Consider the following 14,771-nt stretch of genomic DNA (forward strand, 5'->3'; position numbering starts at 1 on the left):
GGTTGACAAATATAGCTTACATATATTCAAGGTATATAATATTTTGATTTTTATGTATATTGTGTAATTATTACCACAATCAAGCTAACTAATGTATCCATCACCTGGCATATTTATTATTTTTTGTGTTTGTGCTAAGAATGCTTGAGATCTACTACCTTAGCAAATTTCAATTATATAATATGTTATTATTACTATTTTTAAGATTCTATTTATTCATGAGAGACTCAGAGAGAGAGGCAGAGATATAGGCAGAAGGAGAAGCAGACTCCCCACGGGGAGCCCAATGCAATACTCGATCCCAGGACCCCGGAACCATGACCTGAACTGAAGTCAGACACTCAACCATGGAGCCACCCAGGCACCCCTATAATACGTTATTATTAACTGCAGTCACCATGCTGTACCCAAGGTCTCCAGAACTTATTCATCTTATAACTGAGAGTTTGCACCCTTTGACAACATTTCCCTATTTGCTCTGCCCTCCAGCCCATGTTAACCACAATTCTACTTTCTGGATCTTTGAGTCTGATTTTTTTAGATCTCACATCTAAGTGAGATCATACAGGATGTGTCTTCCTGTGTCTGATTTATGTCACTCGACATAATGTCCCTCAGGTTCATCTACGTTGTCACAAGTGGCAGGACTTCTTTCTTCTTCAAGGCTGAATAATATTCCACTATATGTATATATCACACCTTCTTCATCCATTCATCCATCAACAGATAGTTAGGTGTTTCATATCTTGACTATTGTGAAGAATGATGCAATGAACATGGGAGTATAGATATCTCTTCAATATAGTAATTTCATTTCCTTTGGATAAATACCCAGAAGTAGGATTGTTGGAGCATATGGTAGTTTTAATTTTAACTTTTTGAGGCACCTCCATACTGTTTCCACAGTGGCTGCACCAGTTTGCATTCCCACCAGCAGTGCAAGAGGGTTCTTTCCTCAGAGAGCTTCTTTGAATGAAAACTTTGCCTGTCAGACTTAAAAACACATGCTTTCCAACAAACAAGTCTATGTCACATTACTCATATTTATGCCTCTTAGAATATTGATCACATATTGCCTTGAATCTAGTTTTTTGCAAACATGTCTTTTCTTCCCGACTAGAGCCGATGTTTGTGTTGTTGTAAGAGAAGAAAAGAAGCCACCTAGGTTGCACCTTTGTTCCCTGGGCCCTTGCACAGCAAATTTCTTGCTCAAATATTTGTTTAATTAAGACACAATCTTTCAAAGGGAAAATTTTTCAAAAGAAAAGGATAAAGATAAATGTCTCTAACTATTCATCTTAAGAACAATCAAAAAGAAAATAAATAATAAGAAATCTTTCTTAGAAATTTGGCTACTTAAGAAAAAGAAATTTGGCTACTTTGAAATTAGAAAAAGAAGGCAATTATTTTTGGTAATGACAACAGCTTGCATTATTTGAATCCTGATTATGTGCCAGACACTAGACAAGCATTTAATTTTTATACCTGCTGGTGAAGGAGGTAGTCTGATTCCCATCCCGCAAATGAGGACCCAGAGGGAGACAAAGGTTAGCAAGTAGGAGAAGCAGGATTTCAACACAAAAGCTTGCTATCTTGAACATGGCACTATCTCATCTTTGCTTCTATTGGCCTATTTAATATTTGCTCTCAGACAGGACCCCATTTCCCTCCTCCGTCCCTGCAACAGAAGGCCTCATGTTCCAGTGACAGACATCTTTTTCAAATCTGTATTTTCATGATTCTTCAAATAATTTCTCTTCATTTGAGGACACTGCCCTGAGCAACAGTGGAGGAAAAACAGTGCTATCTTTTTCTTCTATAGGGTAATGTGAACGACAGGGATTCAGAGGAATCCTTTCTGCTTCCAGCCCCAGTAACAATACCCGTACTACAATCGGTACTTCGCCGTGTAAGCAGCATGACCCCTAGTGGGTACCAGTGGTAAGTATCTAGATATTAATACCCATACAAATACAATGGTGTGTTTTTAATAGGTGGATAGAAAAATAAGTCAAGATGTTGTAATTTCATGTGTGGGAAATATCAGAAAGGGAGACAGAACGTAAAGACTGCTAACTCTGGGAAACGAACTAGGGGTGGTAGAAGGGGAGGAGGGCGGGGGGTGGGAGTGAATGGGTGACGGGCACTGGGTGTTATTCTGTATGTTAGTAAATTGAACACCAATAAAAAAAAAAAAAAAAAAAAAAAAAAAAGATGTTGTAATTTCAGCTATATTAATTAAGGAGGTCACTATGAAACAAGAAACAACAGGCAAGTAGCAAAATGTAAGATATATTTCATGCATTTAAATGATTAATAGAATTTTTAACATTAAATATATTAGTACACTACATTAGAATATAATATCCAGGAACGAATTCTAAAGTAGGTTTTTATATTTTCTTTCATTTACCACCTTTGGCTTCCATAACCCTTAATTAAATTCTCTCAATCTTTGACAACATATCTTCAACAAAGATAGCTTGCACTAGAGTGCTTTCAAGAAAGGATTAAAAATGGTAAGGTTGGGACATTTTCAGTTTGTCTAGATAAAATACTCTCATGAATCCATCATTTTAAAATATCCCAATCCACACTCAATGTTACTTGTAATTTCACTGATGTTTAATTTATTTTACTGCATTATTACAGTTTAATTAAACAGCAGACAGGAGCTTCACTGGGATCGCTCCTTCTTTCTACCCAGCAATGTTCAGGTCTTGTACCTTGAAGCCAAACAACAAAAGAGATAGTCAAAGGAAGACTGTTTTATGTTTCATTTCAATAACTGGGTCATATTCATTTCCTTTTTACTACCGACAGACGATCTATAGTAGTCCCCTCTCCCAACTTTCTTTAAAAAAAAAAAAAAAAGTAAATAGTAATTCTTATTAACGGCAGTGGCACCTGCACGGGGGTGGGCAAATCTGGTCACCAGCCGGTCCCCCTGCTGTTTTACTCAGCTGGCAACATGCTCTCGACCCTGGCAGCTGCTCCTGCTTTGTTTTTCCTTCCAGGCAAATAGGAACTTCATGAATGTTTAGAAATTCTTTTTTTCCTGAACCAAAACTTTGGTTTCAGAAAGTAACAATGAAATTGACAACAGATGATAAACTTTTATGTATGTGTTTAATTACCTAAGAAATACACGAATACAATCCTATAAAAAATTTAACACAGAAACGTCTAAATGGTAAACACCCTTTTCATCCTCCTCCCCAGCCATCTCACTCTCTCCTCAAAGCCTGGAGAGGTCGGGAGCATCCTCTCCACAGAATTAAACATAAAATGGGACAGCTTCATTAAAAACTACTTCAGATCACTGGGAAAGGACCAAAGGCAAAAAACAACTCACGACATTTGTTATATTTCCTGCTAATCCTTCGTTACATTCACAAATAAACAATGTGAGCTTGCTTCACTCTACATAAATGAGACCCTCCTAAATGTGCTGTCCTGAAATTCTTTTGCTTCCCATTACGTACTGACAAGACTTCTGTGTTGGAACCCATAGACCTCTATTGACCTTTCTTAATTGTTCCATGGCATTGAACAATTGGGTGTACCACCATTTATTGGGTCATTTCCCTATTGATTTAAGGTTGTTTTTTAACATTTCCTTATTACAAACAATCCTGTAATGAACACCGTGGACTATCTTGGTGAACATATGCAAGAATTTCTGCATATGACTAGATACCTAAAAGTGAAACTCCTAGTCAAAGATTGTGCTAATATTAAATTTTGGAGGACAGTGCCAAATTCTGTCAAAAAGGCAGAACTATTTTTAAAATGATTAAACCTTTGAGAACCAATCCTAAATGTTAGCACTAGAAGGGTTCTTAAGATTGCCCAAACACCTTTGCATTTTAGTACAGCACTGAGGCATATGGAATTGATGTGACTGGTCCAGGGTCATGCAATTAAACTCCAGTCCAGGGTTTTTTGGTTTCCCAGCCCAGTACATTCTTAACTACACAAATCTTCTGGGGCAAAAATCAGACTTGAATTTTGGAGTAATTCTTTCCAGCAAAATGAAGATGTTTTACAAATAATTGAAAACATGTTTTCTTCCTTTGGATTTTTCAGTAGTATTGAGAAAAATTAGAATTTGTATTACAAATCAAATGTTCAGAGTGGTAATATAACTCTACAAAGCATTCGAACAAGTAGGTTCTATATTGTAGACAATGCTGTAAGAGAAACATGCAAATAGAATCTGATTTCCTTATTAAATGACATTAGAAAAGGAGTCTGCAGTCCTATCTTCAGGTGCCCATTGTTTCTTTCTTTAAAAGATTTTATTTATTTATTCATGAGAGACACAGAGAAGAGGCAGAGACATAGAGGGAGAAGCAGGCTCCCCAGGGGGAGCCAGATACGGGATTCGATCCCAGGACTCCAGGAGGATCACAACCTAAGCCAAAGGCAGACACTCAACCACTGAGCCACCCACGTGCTCCAGGTGCCCATTGTTTCATAAAAAATATTCCAGTTGCCAAACTAAGCTACTCAATCATTGCTGCATGACAAATCATCTCAGAGTTAGCAACAGAGACCATTTTATGATATCCTCAATTCAGAGGGTCAGGAGTTTGGAAAGGGTACAGCAGAGGGTTTTGTTTTGTTTTGTTTTGTTTTGTTTTGTTTTTTGTCTCTCTACAGTGTCTGGGGCCCCTGCTGGGAAGACTAAAAATCTGGGGGTGATTCAGCAGCAAAGCCAGAACCACTGAAAGGCACACTCACTCACACATCTGGAAGCAGGTGCTGTCTGTCACCTGCGATCCCAGCTGGGGCTATTGGCCAGAGCCCCTAGGCACAACCTCGCTCTGTGGCCCCCATGCCTCTTCATGGCATGGAGACTGGGTTCCAGGAGCAATGTTCCAAGACTCACCTTCTAGTAATGGCAGTGTGAGATCAGGAGAAGATCACAAAAGTAAGTATAAAACTGAACAACCTTATCAAAACAACCATTTCAAGGCACTGGAAAATGACCAAAAGTAGACAAAAACTTGAGACGTGTTTACTCTTGAAAACTGCACTGGGGGGATCCCTGGGTGGTGCAGCGGTTTGGCGCCTGCCTTTGGCCCAGGGCGCGATCCTGGAGACCCAGGATCAAATCCCACGTCAGGCTCCCGGTGCATGGAGCCTGCTTCTCTCTCTGCCTGTGTCTCTGCCTCTCTCTCTCTGTGTGTGACTATCATAAATAAATAAAAATTAAAAAAAAAAAAAGAAAAGAAAACTGCACTGGGTAAGGTTGGTGATTCAGTGTCATTCTTGCCTCAGGGCATCCCCAGCTCAGCTTTACCTTCTGGAAGTGGTGTTCTGGGTTTAAGATGGGCAACTAACAGCTAGAATAAGGCACTTTAGCAGTGAGAGAAGCTTAGAAGGTCAGAGGTAAAGTCTCCACTCATTGCTGGCAGACTGCTAATGCACACATGTTAAAAGAAAACCCCAGAAAGTCCAGCAAAAACCATAAGCCCAGGGGATGTGTACATGGAAATAGGTGGTAGTGGGACCTTCACTAAAGGAACAGATAAACACATTGTGGAGAATGCATGTTCTAGAATTCCATGCAGCATAGTCTAGATGTACATACGTAAAACAAAAAGGATAAATCTTAACATATTTAAGGGATAACAATAATTATAATAATAGTATCAAGTAATACTTACATGGAACTTAGCAAAGCCCCAGGAATCAGGGATTTTTTCTAATGTACTTCTACATATTAATCCTTTTCATTGTCACAAACCTAAAAGGCAGTCCATCAGCTAGGGTTCAAACAGAGAAGAATAACCAATAGGAGATAAAGCTAGTAAGAGATGTATCACAAGAAGTTGACTTCCGCAAATGTGAGGCTGGCTGGCAAGTCTGAAATCCACAGGCTGTCTGGAGGGGAAGATCATGGGCAAGTTCAAAGTCACGGGCACAGACGGGAGTTCCCATCAACTTGCAGGAGGGAAGGATGGATCACAAGAGGATGGACCCTCGCTGGCATGGGCTGAAGCTACATCCACAAGCAGAATTTCTCTGTAAGAGTGTGGTAAGCAGAATTCTAAGAATGATTTTACCCTCAGACAATCACTTCCCTTTTGAGGGTGCGGGGAATCTGTGAATGTGAAAAGATATCACTACTATGACGATGCTATGTTATCATCTACGGCAAAGGGGAGGTTGTCTGGATGGCCCTGCTCTAGTCACATGAGACCTTTAAAAGCAGAGTTTTCTCCAGCTGGGTGAAAGACGAGGAAGGAAGAGATTTGAAGCCCAAGAGTGATTGCTGGTTTTGAAAATGGGGCCGGCGGGGTGGGGGGGTGGGGGGGCACCTGCCACAGAATATGTGTGTCCTCTAGGAACTGAGAAACGCTCTCATGCAACAGCCAGAGAGAAAGTGAAGCCCCCCATTTTATAGCCACACGGATCTGAATCTGAAGACTCTACCCCACAGCCTCCAGATGAAAGCTCAACCAGATAACACCTTGACGTCAGCCTGTGAGGCCCTGAGCAGAAAATCCAGTCGAACTTGCCTGTACTTCTACCTAAAGAGCTGCGAGGTAATCAATGGGTGTGTTTTAAGCTGCAAAGTTGGGATAATTTGTTTGGCAGCCTTATGCAATGAACATTTGTGTCCCCTCAAAACTCATATGCCGAAGCCCTAACCCCCAATGTGGCTGTATTTGGAGCACAAGAATAATTAAAGTTAAATGAGGTCATAAGGTTCAATAAGATCAATGTCCTTAGAAGATAAACACCAGAGAGCAAGCGTGCTCCCCCCTCCCCTCCCCCTTCCTCTCTCTCCCTCTCTCTTTCTCTGTGTGTGTGTGTGTGTATGTGTGTGTATACACATAGATATATGTACACACATACATACATACATAAATGGCAGGAGCAGACATCCTGGTCTTCAGTCTTTCATTACTAAATATGATGATACTTGTAAGTTTTTCAGATATTCTTTATCCGACTGAGGAAGTTCTTTTCCATTCCTAGTTGTTGAGTCTTTTTATCATGAAGAGGTGTCGAATTTTATCAAATTATTTTTCTGGGGAATCCCTGGGTGGCTCAGCAGTTGAGCACCTACCTTTGGCCTAGGGCATGATCCTGGGGTCCTGGGATCAATTCCCACATCGGGCTCTCTGCATGGAGCCTGCTTCTGTCTCTGCTGTGTCTCTGCCTCTCTCTCTCTCCCTCTCTCTCTCTCTGTCTCTCATGAATAAATAAATAAAATCTTTTTAAAAAATTATTTTTCTGCACCTAATAAGATAATCGTGTGGGTTTTTCCCTTTATTCTATTTATATAGTGTATTACATTAATTGATTTTCAGATGGTCAACTGATCTTCCTTGCCCAGAATTGATCCCACTTGGTCATTGTATATGATCCTTTTTTTATACTTCAGAATTTGGGTTGCTAGTATTTTAAGATTTTTTTGTGCTTGTATTCAATAAAGATACTCATTGCTAGTGTTTTCTTTTTCTTATGATATCTCTGTTTGGTTTTTAATCAGGGTTTCTGCTTGGAAATTTGGGGGAAATTTTTACCACAGTTCAATCTGCCACACAGTTCATTCCTTGCCATAGTTGTATTCAGATTATGTATTTATTTCTCGAATTGGTTTCAGTAGTGTACATCTTTCCAGGAATATGTACATTTCACCTATGTTACCTAATTTATCGACCTACAGTTGTTCATAGCATTCCTTTATAATCCTTTCTTATTTCTTTAAAGGTGAGGTGATGTCCCCTCTTTCATTCTAGATTTAATCATTTTGAGTCCTTGGTCGCTCCAGCCAGAGCTTTATCAATTTTGTCGATATTCTCAAAGAAAACCAACTTTTGGTTACATTGATTGTCTCTATTGACTTTCTATTCTCTATTTCATTTATCTCTGCTCTAGTCTTCATTTTTTCCTTCTGCTAGCTTTGGATTAGTTTGCTTTTCTTTTTATTCTCCTTCAGGTATAAACTTAGGCTATTGATTTGCGATCTTCTGTAATGTAGGCATTTAAGACTATAAATTTCCCAATTTCCCTTGAAGCACTATTTTAGTTGCATCTTGTAAGTTTTGGTATTTTGTGTTTTCATTCTTCTCAAAGTATTTTCTAATTTCCACTTGTTTAGGAGTGTGTTGTTTAATTTCCGTGTTTGTGAATTCTCAATTTTTCTTTCAATTTTTTTTCTGTTATTGATTTCTAGTTTCATTCCATTCCATTAGGTTCAGAAAATATACTCTCTATGATTTAAAGTTGTTGTAATTTGTTTTAAGGCTTAGCATATCGTCTATTTAAAAATTATTCCATGTGCACCTGAGAAAAATGGGAATCCTGCTATTGTTGGGCAGAGTAGTCTATAGATGTCTGTTAGGGGCAGTTGCCTTATGGTTTTGTTCAAGCCTTCCATTTCATTACTGATCTTCTGCTTGCCATTCTGCCCACTACTGGAAGTGGAGAGTTGAAGTCTCTATTATTTTTGAATTGTCAGTTCTCCCTTTGGTTCTGTCAGATTTAGCTTTGCACATTTTGTGTATATACAAACACACACATACAAATACAGATATATAAATATATATACGGGTATATATATATTTGCTAAGACCTTGTCATCATACCTTCCATTACATCTTTAAGTGCTGTTTCCTTTAGTTCCTTAAACAAATTTATAATAGTTGATTCAAAGTCTTTGCTAAGACCAACATCTGGGTCCTCTCAAAGGCTACTTCTGTTACCTGCTCTTTTTCTTTCATACTAATCACATTTTCCTGCTTCTTTGCATGTTCATGATTTTTTTGTTGAAAACTGGACATTTTGGATAATAGACCATAGCATCTCTGCATTTTGATTTCCCACCAGCACCTCTCTGGGTCTGTCTTGTTTTTACTACTGTTTATGTGTTTATTTATTTAGTGATCTGACTAGACCATTTCTGTGAGGTTTATTTCCCCCACGGAGCACGGCCTCTGATAAAACTTCTCAGAAGGCACACTCTTAGAGACACTCACAGTCACCCTGAAGTGACAGTTGTTTTATCAGCACTCTCTTTGGTTGTGTCATTCCTTGATCTCTTGTTAGCTTTTTAGCTTCCTGTTCATCCTGCCTCTACTGCTCACACTCAGCTATTAGCCTCCACAAACTGGTGTCTGAGGTCCATATTGTTCTTCACAATGCCCGTTGCTGCAAAGTGTTCCCCAATCCAATCCAATTAAATCAGACCTCTTTGCAGAGACAGTCTTTGAGGCCAGTCTGAAGATTGTTCCAGTCCCAGAAGAGTTCTTCCTAGCTGTCCTTTTCTCCAAATCTTTCACAGTTCTACTTCTAGCTGTCCTTCAGTTTAGCTTACTGCTGTTGTGGAGTTATTAACCTCCTCATAATTGTTTGCTACCAGAACTTCCATTCCTTTTGATAGCACCCTTACATGAATTTGACCACACTCTGTCCCAAATAAGACTTATGTTCTTAGGAAGAGCTATGGAGCCCTCTGTTCTTACAGGTTGCCTCTCTCTGGTAAGACTTCTGGGCCATTGTTCTGGAGCTGAGGGCAGAGAAAAGGCCCTGCTTCTCTTGGAGCAACATCCTGCTCTGTCAGTGGGGCATCAGAGAACAGTGGCTCTGGTTTTCTTGATTTGCTTCTCTTCCTGTCGCAGAACCTTGACCTCATGAACGAAGGTTCTGGTATTCTATGCCAGCCTGGGATAGAATCTCTGCAACCTGAAGCTTGGGATGACCAATGAGAAATTTTGACAGCTTACTCCTCCAAGGAAGAAACTATAGCCCTAGACTGAGAGATGGGGCAGTGGAAGCCCTTCTTGGCCATACTCATTTGGAGTAGAGCTTCTATCACATTGAGCTATGAGGGGAGGGATGGCCTATGGCTCAAATGCCACAGAATCCTTCTTATAGAGAGTTACTACATTCCCTTAAATAAATATTTTCCCACACACTATATGCCCTTAGGACAATTTCCAGAAACTTTAGACTATTGTTTTTCACATTTTTCATGAGTTGTATGGCTGAGATCAGTGGAGCTCCTCAAATTACCATCTTAGAAGTGTTCCTTATATATTTCTTCAAACAGATGAGATGTGTCTAAGGCCAAGAGACTCTAGGGGACAAACTCTGCCAAACCAGGAAACCCAAAGGTTGGAAGCCACCAGGACTGACTTGCAGAACCATTAAGACAATACCCTGCTCACCAAGCCACGTGCCCATGGGCTGTGTCAACCCAGAAGAAATAGCACATTTTCCTTATGTGTACAAGTAGAGGGACATCTTTTTCTAATCCACACAAAGGCACCGATGTATTTGCACAGCCCCAGAAGCTACAAAGACTTCAGCTGATGGGTTATGTAGGATGAGTCAACCATCCAGAGCAGTAGTTCCCAATTTTGACTGTTCATTAGGATCACTTGGGGAGCTGTTGAAAAATACCAATGTGTGGGTCCCACCTAGACCATTTAAATCAGACTCTCTTAGGAAGGGTCCCAGCCATCAGTATTTTTAATAGCCCCTCAGAGTATTCTAATGTACAGTCAGGATTGAGAACCACTGATCTAGAGCCTGGAGCCAGGGGGGATGGGATTCTTTGTATCCAAACACCTCAAAAGGATGTAAATGGATGATGGGATTCCAGTGTTGGCAGCTATAAAATGCTCTGAGTAAATAGTGAGTAAAATTGGCAGAGCAAAGTCAGTCAAATTATAAGAGATAATTTCTGTCCTAAAAGAAATGGCTATAGTTGTCCCCCAAAAAATAAAGAAAAAGAGACAATGACTCTGTGAGCATAGTTTCCACACTCTCAACTATCAATCCAAATTGATACAGCTCAAGCCAGGCCCATCATGTTCCCTTGTGTCATGATGACACCTACAGCGGCAGGCTTTGCCCATTCCTTTGGCCACATTGCTACTTCACACTCTTTTTGGCATGACAGGATCAGAGGCTGCCTTTACAGAGGCATGGATTCCCAGATGCCAGAGAATACAGTTCCTTCATCTCAAGGAAAGGCTGCTGTGCTTTAACAAAAGGGATTCTACTTAGTTTCCAGAATGTTCTGCCAAAAAATACTCACTATTGCATAAAAATAAATCACTAAAAAAAAAAATGGTGATGAGAGAGTTTATGAACTGATGGGATTCTCAGGTCATTTGTGAGCCCTCCTTCTAATCTCGGATGTTCCAACTCATTAGTCTTCTCCGTGCTGGGCAAATTTTTCATTCCCTCCCGTTCTTCCTTCAAAGATTCCTGACTCACCCAACAGAACCCTAGGACAGTGAAATTGAAAAGCTTGCTGGAGGAGATCTTCTCCACAGGGGAAGGCATATACATGGCTTTTGTGACCCAATCTCCCATCCTTTTCCACTTCAAATATCAGGGATTGAGTCACAATGCTCTCTAGCTGTTGACTTTATAACCAGTGACTGAATCTCTGAGTCTTGCATGGAACGGGGCAGCTAATACCTACCTGGCTTAGTGGATTAAATGATCTCAACAATCTACCTCGAAGTGTGCATGGCAGGCATACGTCCAGTACTCGCACTACTCTTGCTCCCCACCTCAATGTGTACACACATGCACATGCAGACAGGCATGCACACGTGCAAGTACACATGCAGGCACCTGCACATGTGTGCACACACACAGGCACACACCTTCCCTCCCAGGAAAGGAAAATGAACAAAGCCTTCAGGAAAAAAATGACTTACCAGTCAGTGACAGTGACTGGTCTTCAGTAAAGAGGACTTGACCAACCAAACAAAACAACCTCAACTCGGGATAAATGGCTTTTAAGTGTTACCTGGATTTGGTCTAAGGAAAAAATGTACTCTTCCAGTGTGCCTGCATCATTTTAAATGTCCTGGTATATCCCACACAACTGCCCAGTCAAAGAAACATGCCAGAGGCCATTGTGTGGGAAGAGCTTGGGCTGTGCAGACCTTGCTTGTAGAGTACAAAGAAAAGCACTGGGGACATCTGCGTGGCTCAGTGGTTGAGCATCTGCCTTTGTCTCCGGGTATGATCCCTGGGTCCTGGGATCGAGTCCCACATCAGACTCCCCATAGGGAGCCTGCTTCTCCCTCTGCCTGTATCTCTGCCTCTCTCTGTGGGTCTCTTCATGAATAAATAAATAAAATCTTGAAAAAACAAACAAACAAAGGAAAGCACTGGATTTCTGGGCCTGGCAGTGAAGCTTCTGGGAAGGAATATGGTACTCTTCAAATTGTTAAAAAAAACATTTCTCTCAGTGGCCTAAGTCGGGCCTCCCCTCTTCTTCAGGGCCTGGCACATCGGGAAGTACCCCCCAGGAATTCTAAAGTCATCAGGAGATCCATACAGTTCCTGAACAGCCTTCCCACTCTCGTCCCCTGCCTTACCCCCCTGCATTTTTCCATCTCCCCAGCCCTCCTGTTTTCTACATTTTTTAGAACTTCTCTATATTTATTCTAGCAGTAGCCTGCCATGCAATAAAAGAATGGGGGAAATCTCATTAAAATTATATCAAAAAGAAAAAGATGGAGTAGAGCTTGAAATTCCTGCAATCTACACACAATAACCTAATCAACTAGAACACACAGGTTAAATGGAGTCCACCCTATGGTGAGCCCAGATGATTAAACCCCCTCCCAGGGAATTGCTACCTTCAGGATACCTGGTGGTGAGCCATATTAAAATGCGGCCATGAAAATACCTCACATTTTAGAGCACTTTTAACCTTCCCACTCACTTTCACAACTATTTATCTTACTGACTTCAGCACGAGGGCCCCGGGAGGCAAGAAAAGCTATGGCTATTATCCCGTTTTGATAGTTAAGGCAAAGGAGGCAGCGAGGTTTCTCTGAGGTCACCCAGTTAGCGATGGGAGATGCCAGGCTGAGAGCTCAGTCTTGGCTCAAATGGACCCAGGTCGAAAAGACAGCAGATGATTGATCTAAAGATTGTCCTGGCATCTTCCTCTCCTTCAGCTTCTCCTTTTAATTTGATGCAAGCCCAGGGAAGCGAGAGAACAGTGTTTGCTCCAAACTGAAAGCCAGGTTCCTTAAATCGTTCTTTGCCTGGAAACGCAGGGGTAGCAGGAAGACCAGGGCCACTATCTGTACACTGAGTAAATAAATGTCTTACCAAATTTGCACTGGTTTCTCTCAAAGTTAATTTCTACTAGCTTTGGTCAGGGCATATTTTCTGTCAAAGAATATTTAAAGTAGCATGGAGAGGGGAAGTAGGGAGGGCAGTGCAGAGGTTTGAAAAAAATTAGCACTAAAAAGAGGCCCCAGATCCTAAAAGGTTGGAAATCACCACTTCAGACTATGTCTTTGCCGACTCTCCACTCAGAATTCACCAGTTCTGATTTCCATTCCTTCAGGGGCCTGATCTCTGCTTTAAAATGATAGTAAGCTAATATGATAATATAATATGTATTAATAATTTAATGCTTACCCTTCCTAGGTAATATATGTGCATTTTAAAACGGGCCTTTTTAGACAACACGCTTTAATCCAAAGCAAACTTTCCAAGCCACTGTTCCTTAGCTCTGACCCCTCACCTGAATTCCAGACCTGTAAATTCTCAGCTTACTAAACCTCTCCACTTGAACCTCCCAGAGGCATCGAAACTCAATATGTCCAAAATTGATCCTGCACTTCTATTCTTTATCTCAGTCAGTGACAACATTCATTTATCAAAGCCAGAGAGGTGGAAGCTTGGTTTCCTACTTGCCACCCCTAGCCAGTAATGGGTGAATGTATGTAATTCAGCATTTCCCAAACTGTGTTCTACGAAATGTCCTGTCAATAGGCAAAGTAATTCCCTTGAATAAGTAAGTTTAGATAATGCTAAGTCAGACAAAACCAAGCCTTTATCATAGGACTTAACGGGATATGTCTAGGATGTTGCCTTGTATTGCAAATATCCAAAAGGAAAACATACCACTCAGTGTTTCCCAAACTCATTTGCCCAGAGAACCCTTGTTTCCTCTGCAGAGTATCTTGCAGGATCTGTGTATTATAGGACATGCTTTGAGAAATGGTGTAAGATATATTTGAAAATGTGTTTCATTATCACACTGCCTCATGCAATTTCTGTGATGTTTATGAATCATGAGATAGCAGTGTGCATTAAAAAAAAAAATCATTACATGACTTGAAAGCCAGAAGTGTAAAAGAAAATATGTCTTTCCAAATACTTACCAGGACATCCTAGTGAAAACATCACTGGTATTTGTGGCACTTCTTCCTGAAATGTGTTCATGAGTAAGAATGGGAGAATGTTCGAAGCCAACAAATGGCTAGCAGCAGTTAGCTTTGGGACGTGTTGTTAAAGGGGAAGAAGGGAAAGCTGTCCAGGCTTATTCTCCGCATGTCTGCATTGTTTGACTTTGTTATAGAGAGCATATGTTACTTTTGTAATTTGTTTTCCTGAAAAATCAATACAATAAATAAATAAATAAATAAATAAATAAATAAATAAAGCCTGGTACACTAAGTGCTATTTTTAAAAATCAATCCAAAAGAATAAAAATGCAAGAAGAGCCAAGACATCCCTTAAAAAATAGAATAGGGTGTGAGAAGTTGTACCAATTACTATAATGTCCTCAAAGCCATAGTCATTTTTAAAAGGAGATGGTGGCATGGTTTATGGAGACAGACAGATGAGTGAAATTGCATAGAAATGTCACAAATGGAATCAAGAAGTTATGAAAATGGGGAGGGCAAAAAAACAAAAAAAAAGAAATTAAGAAAATGTAGTGGAGAATTAAGGTGGCATTTCAAAGCAGTTCAGCA

This window comes from Canis lupus, chromosome 6 (genome assembly GCF_048164855.1).
Source record: "Canis lupus baileyi chromosome 6, mCanLup2.hap1, whole genome shotgun sequence".
Classification (NCBI taxonomy): Eukaryota; Metazoa; Chordata; class Mammalia; order Carnivora; family Canidae; genus Canis; species Canis lupus.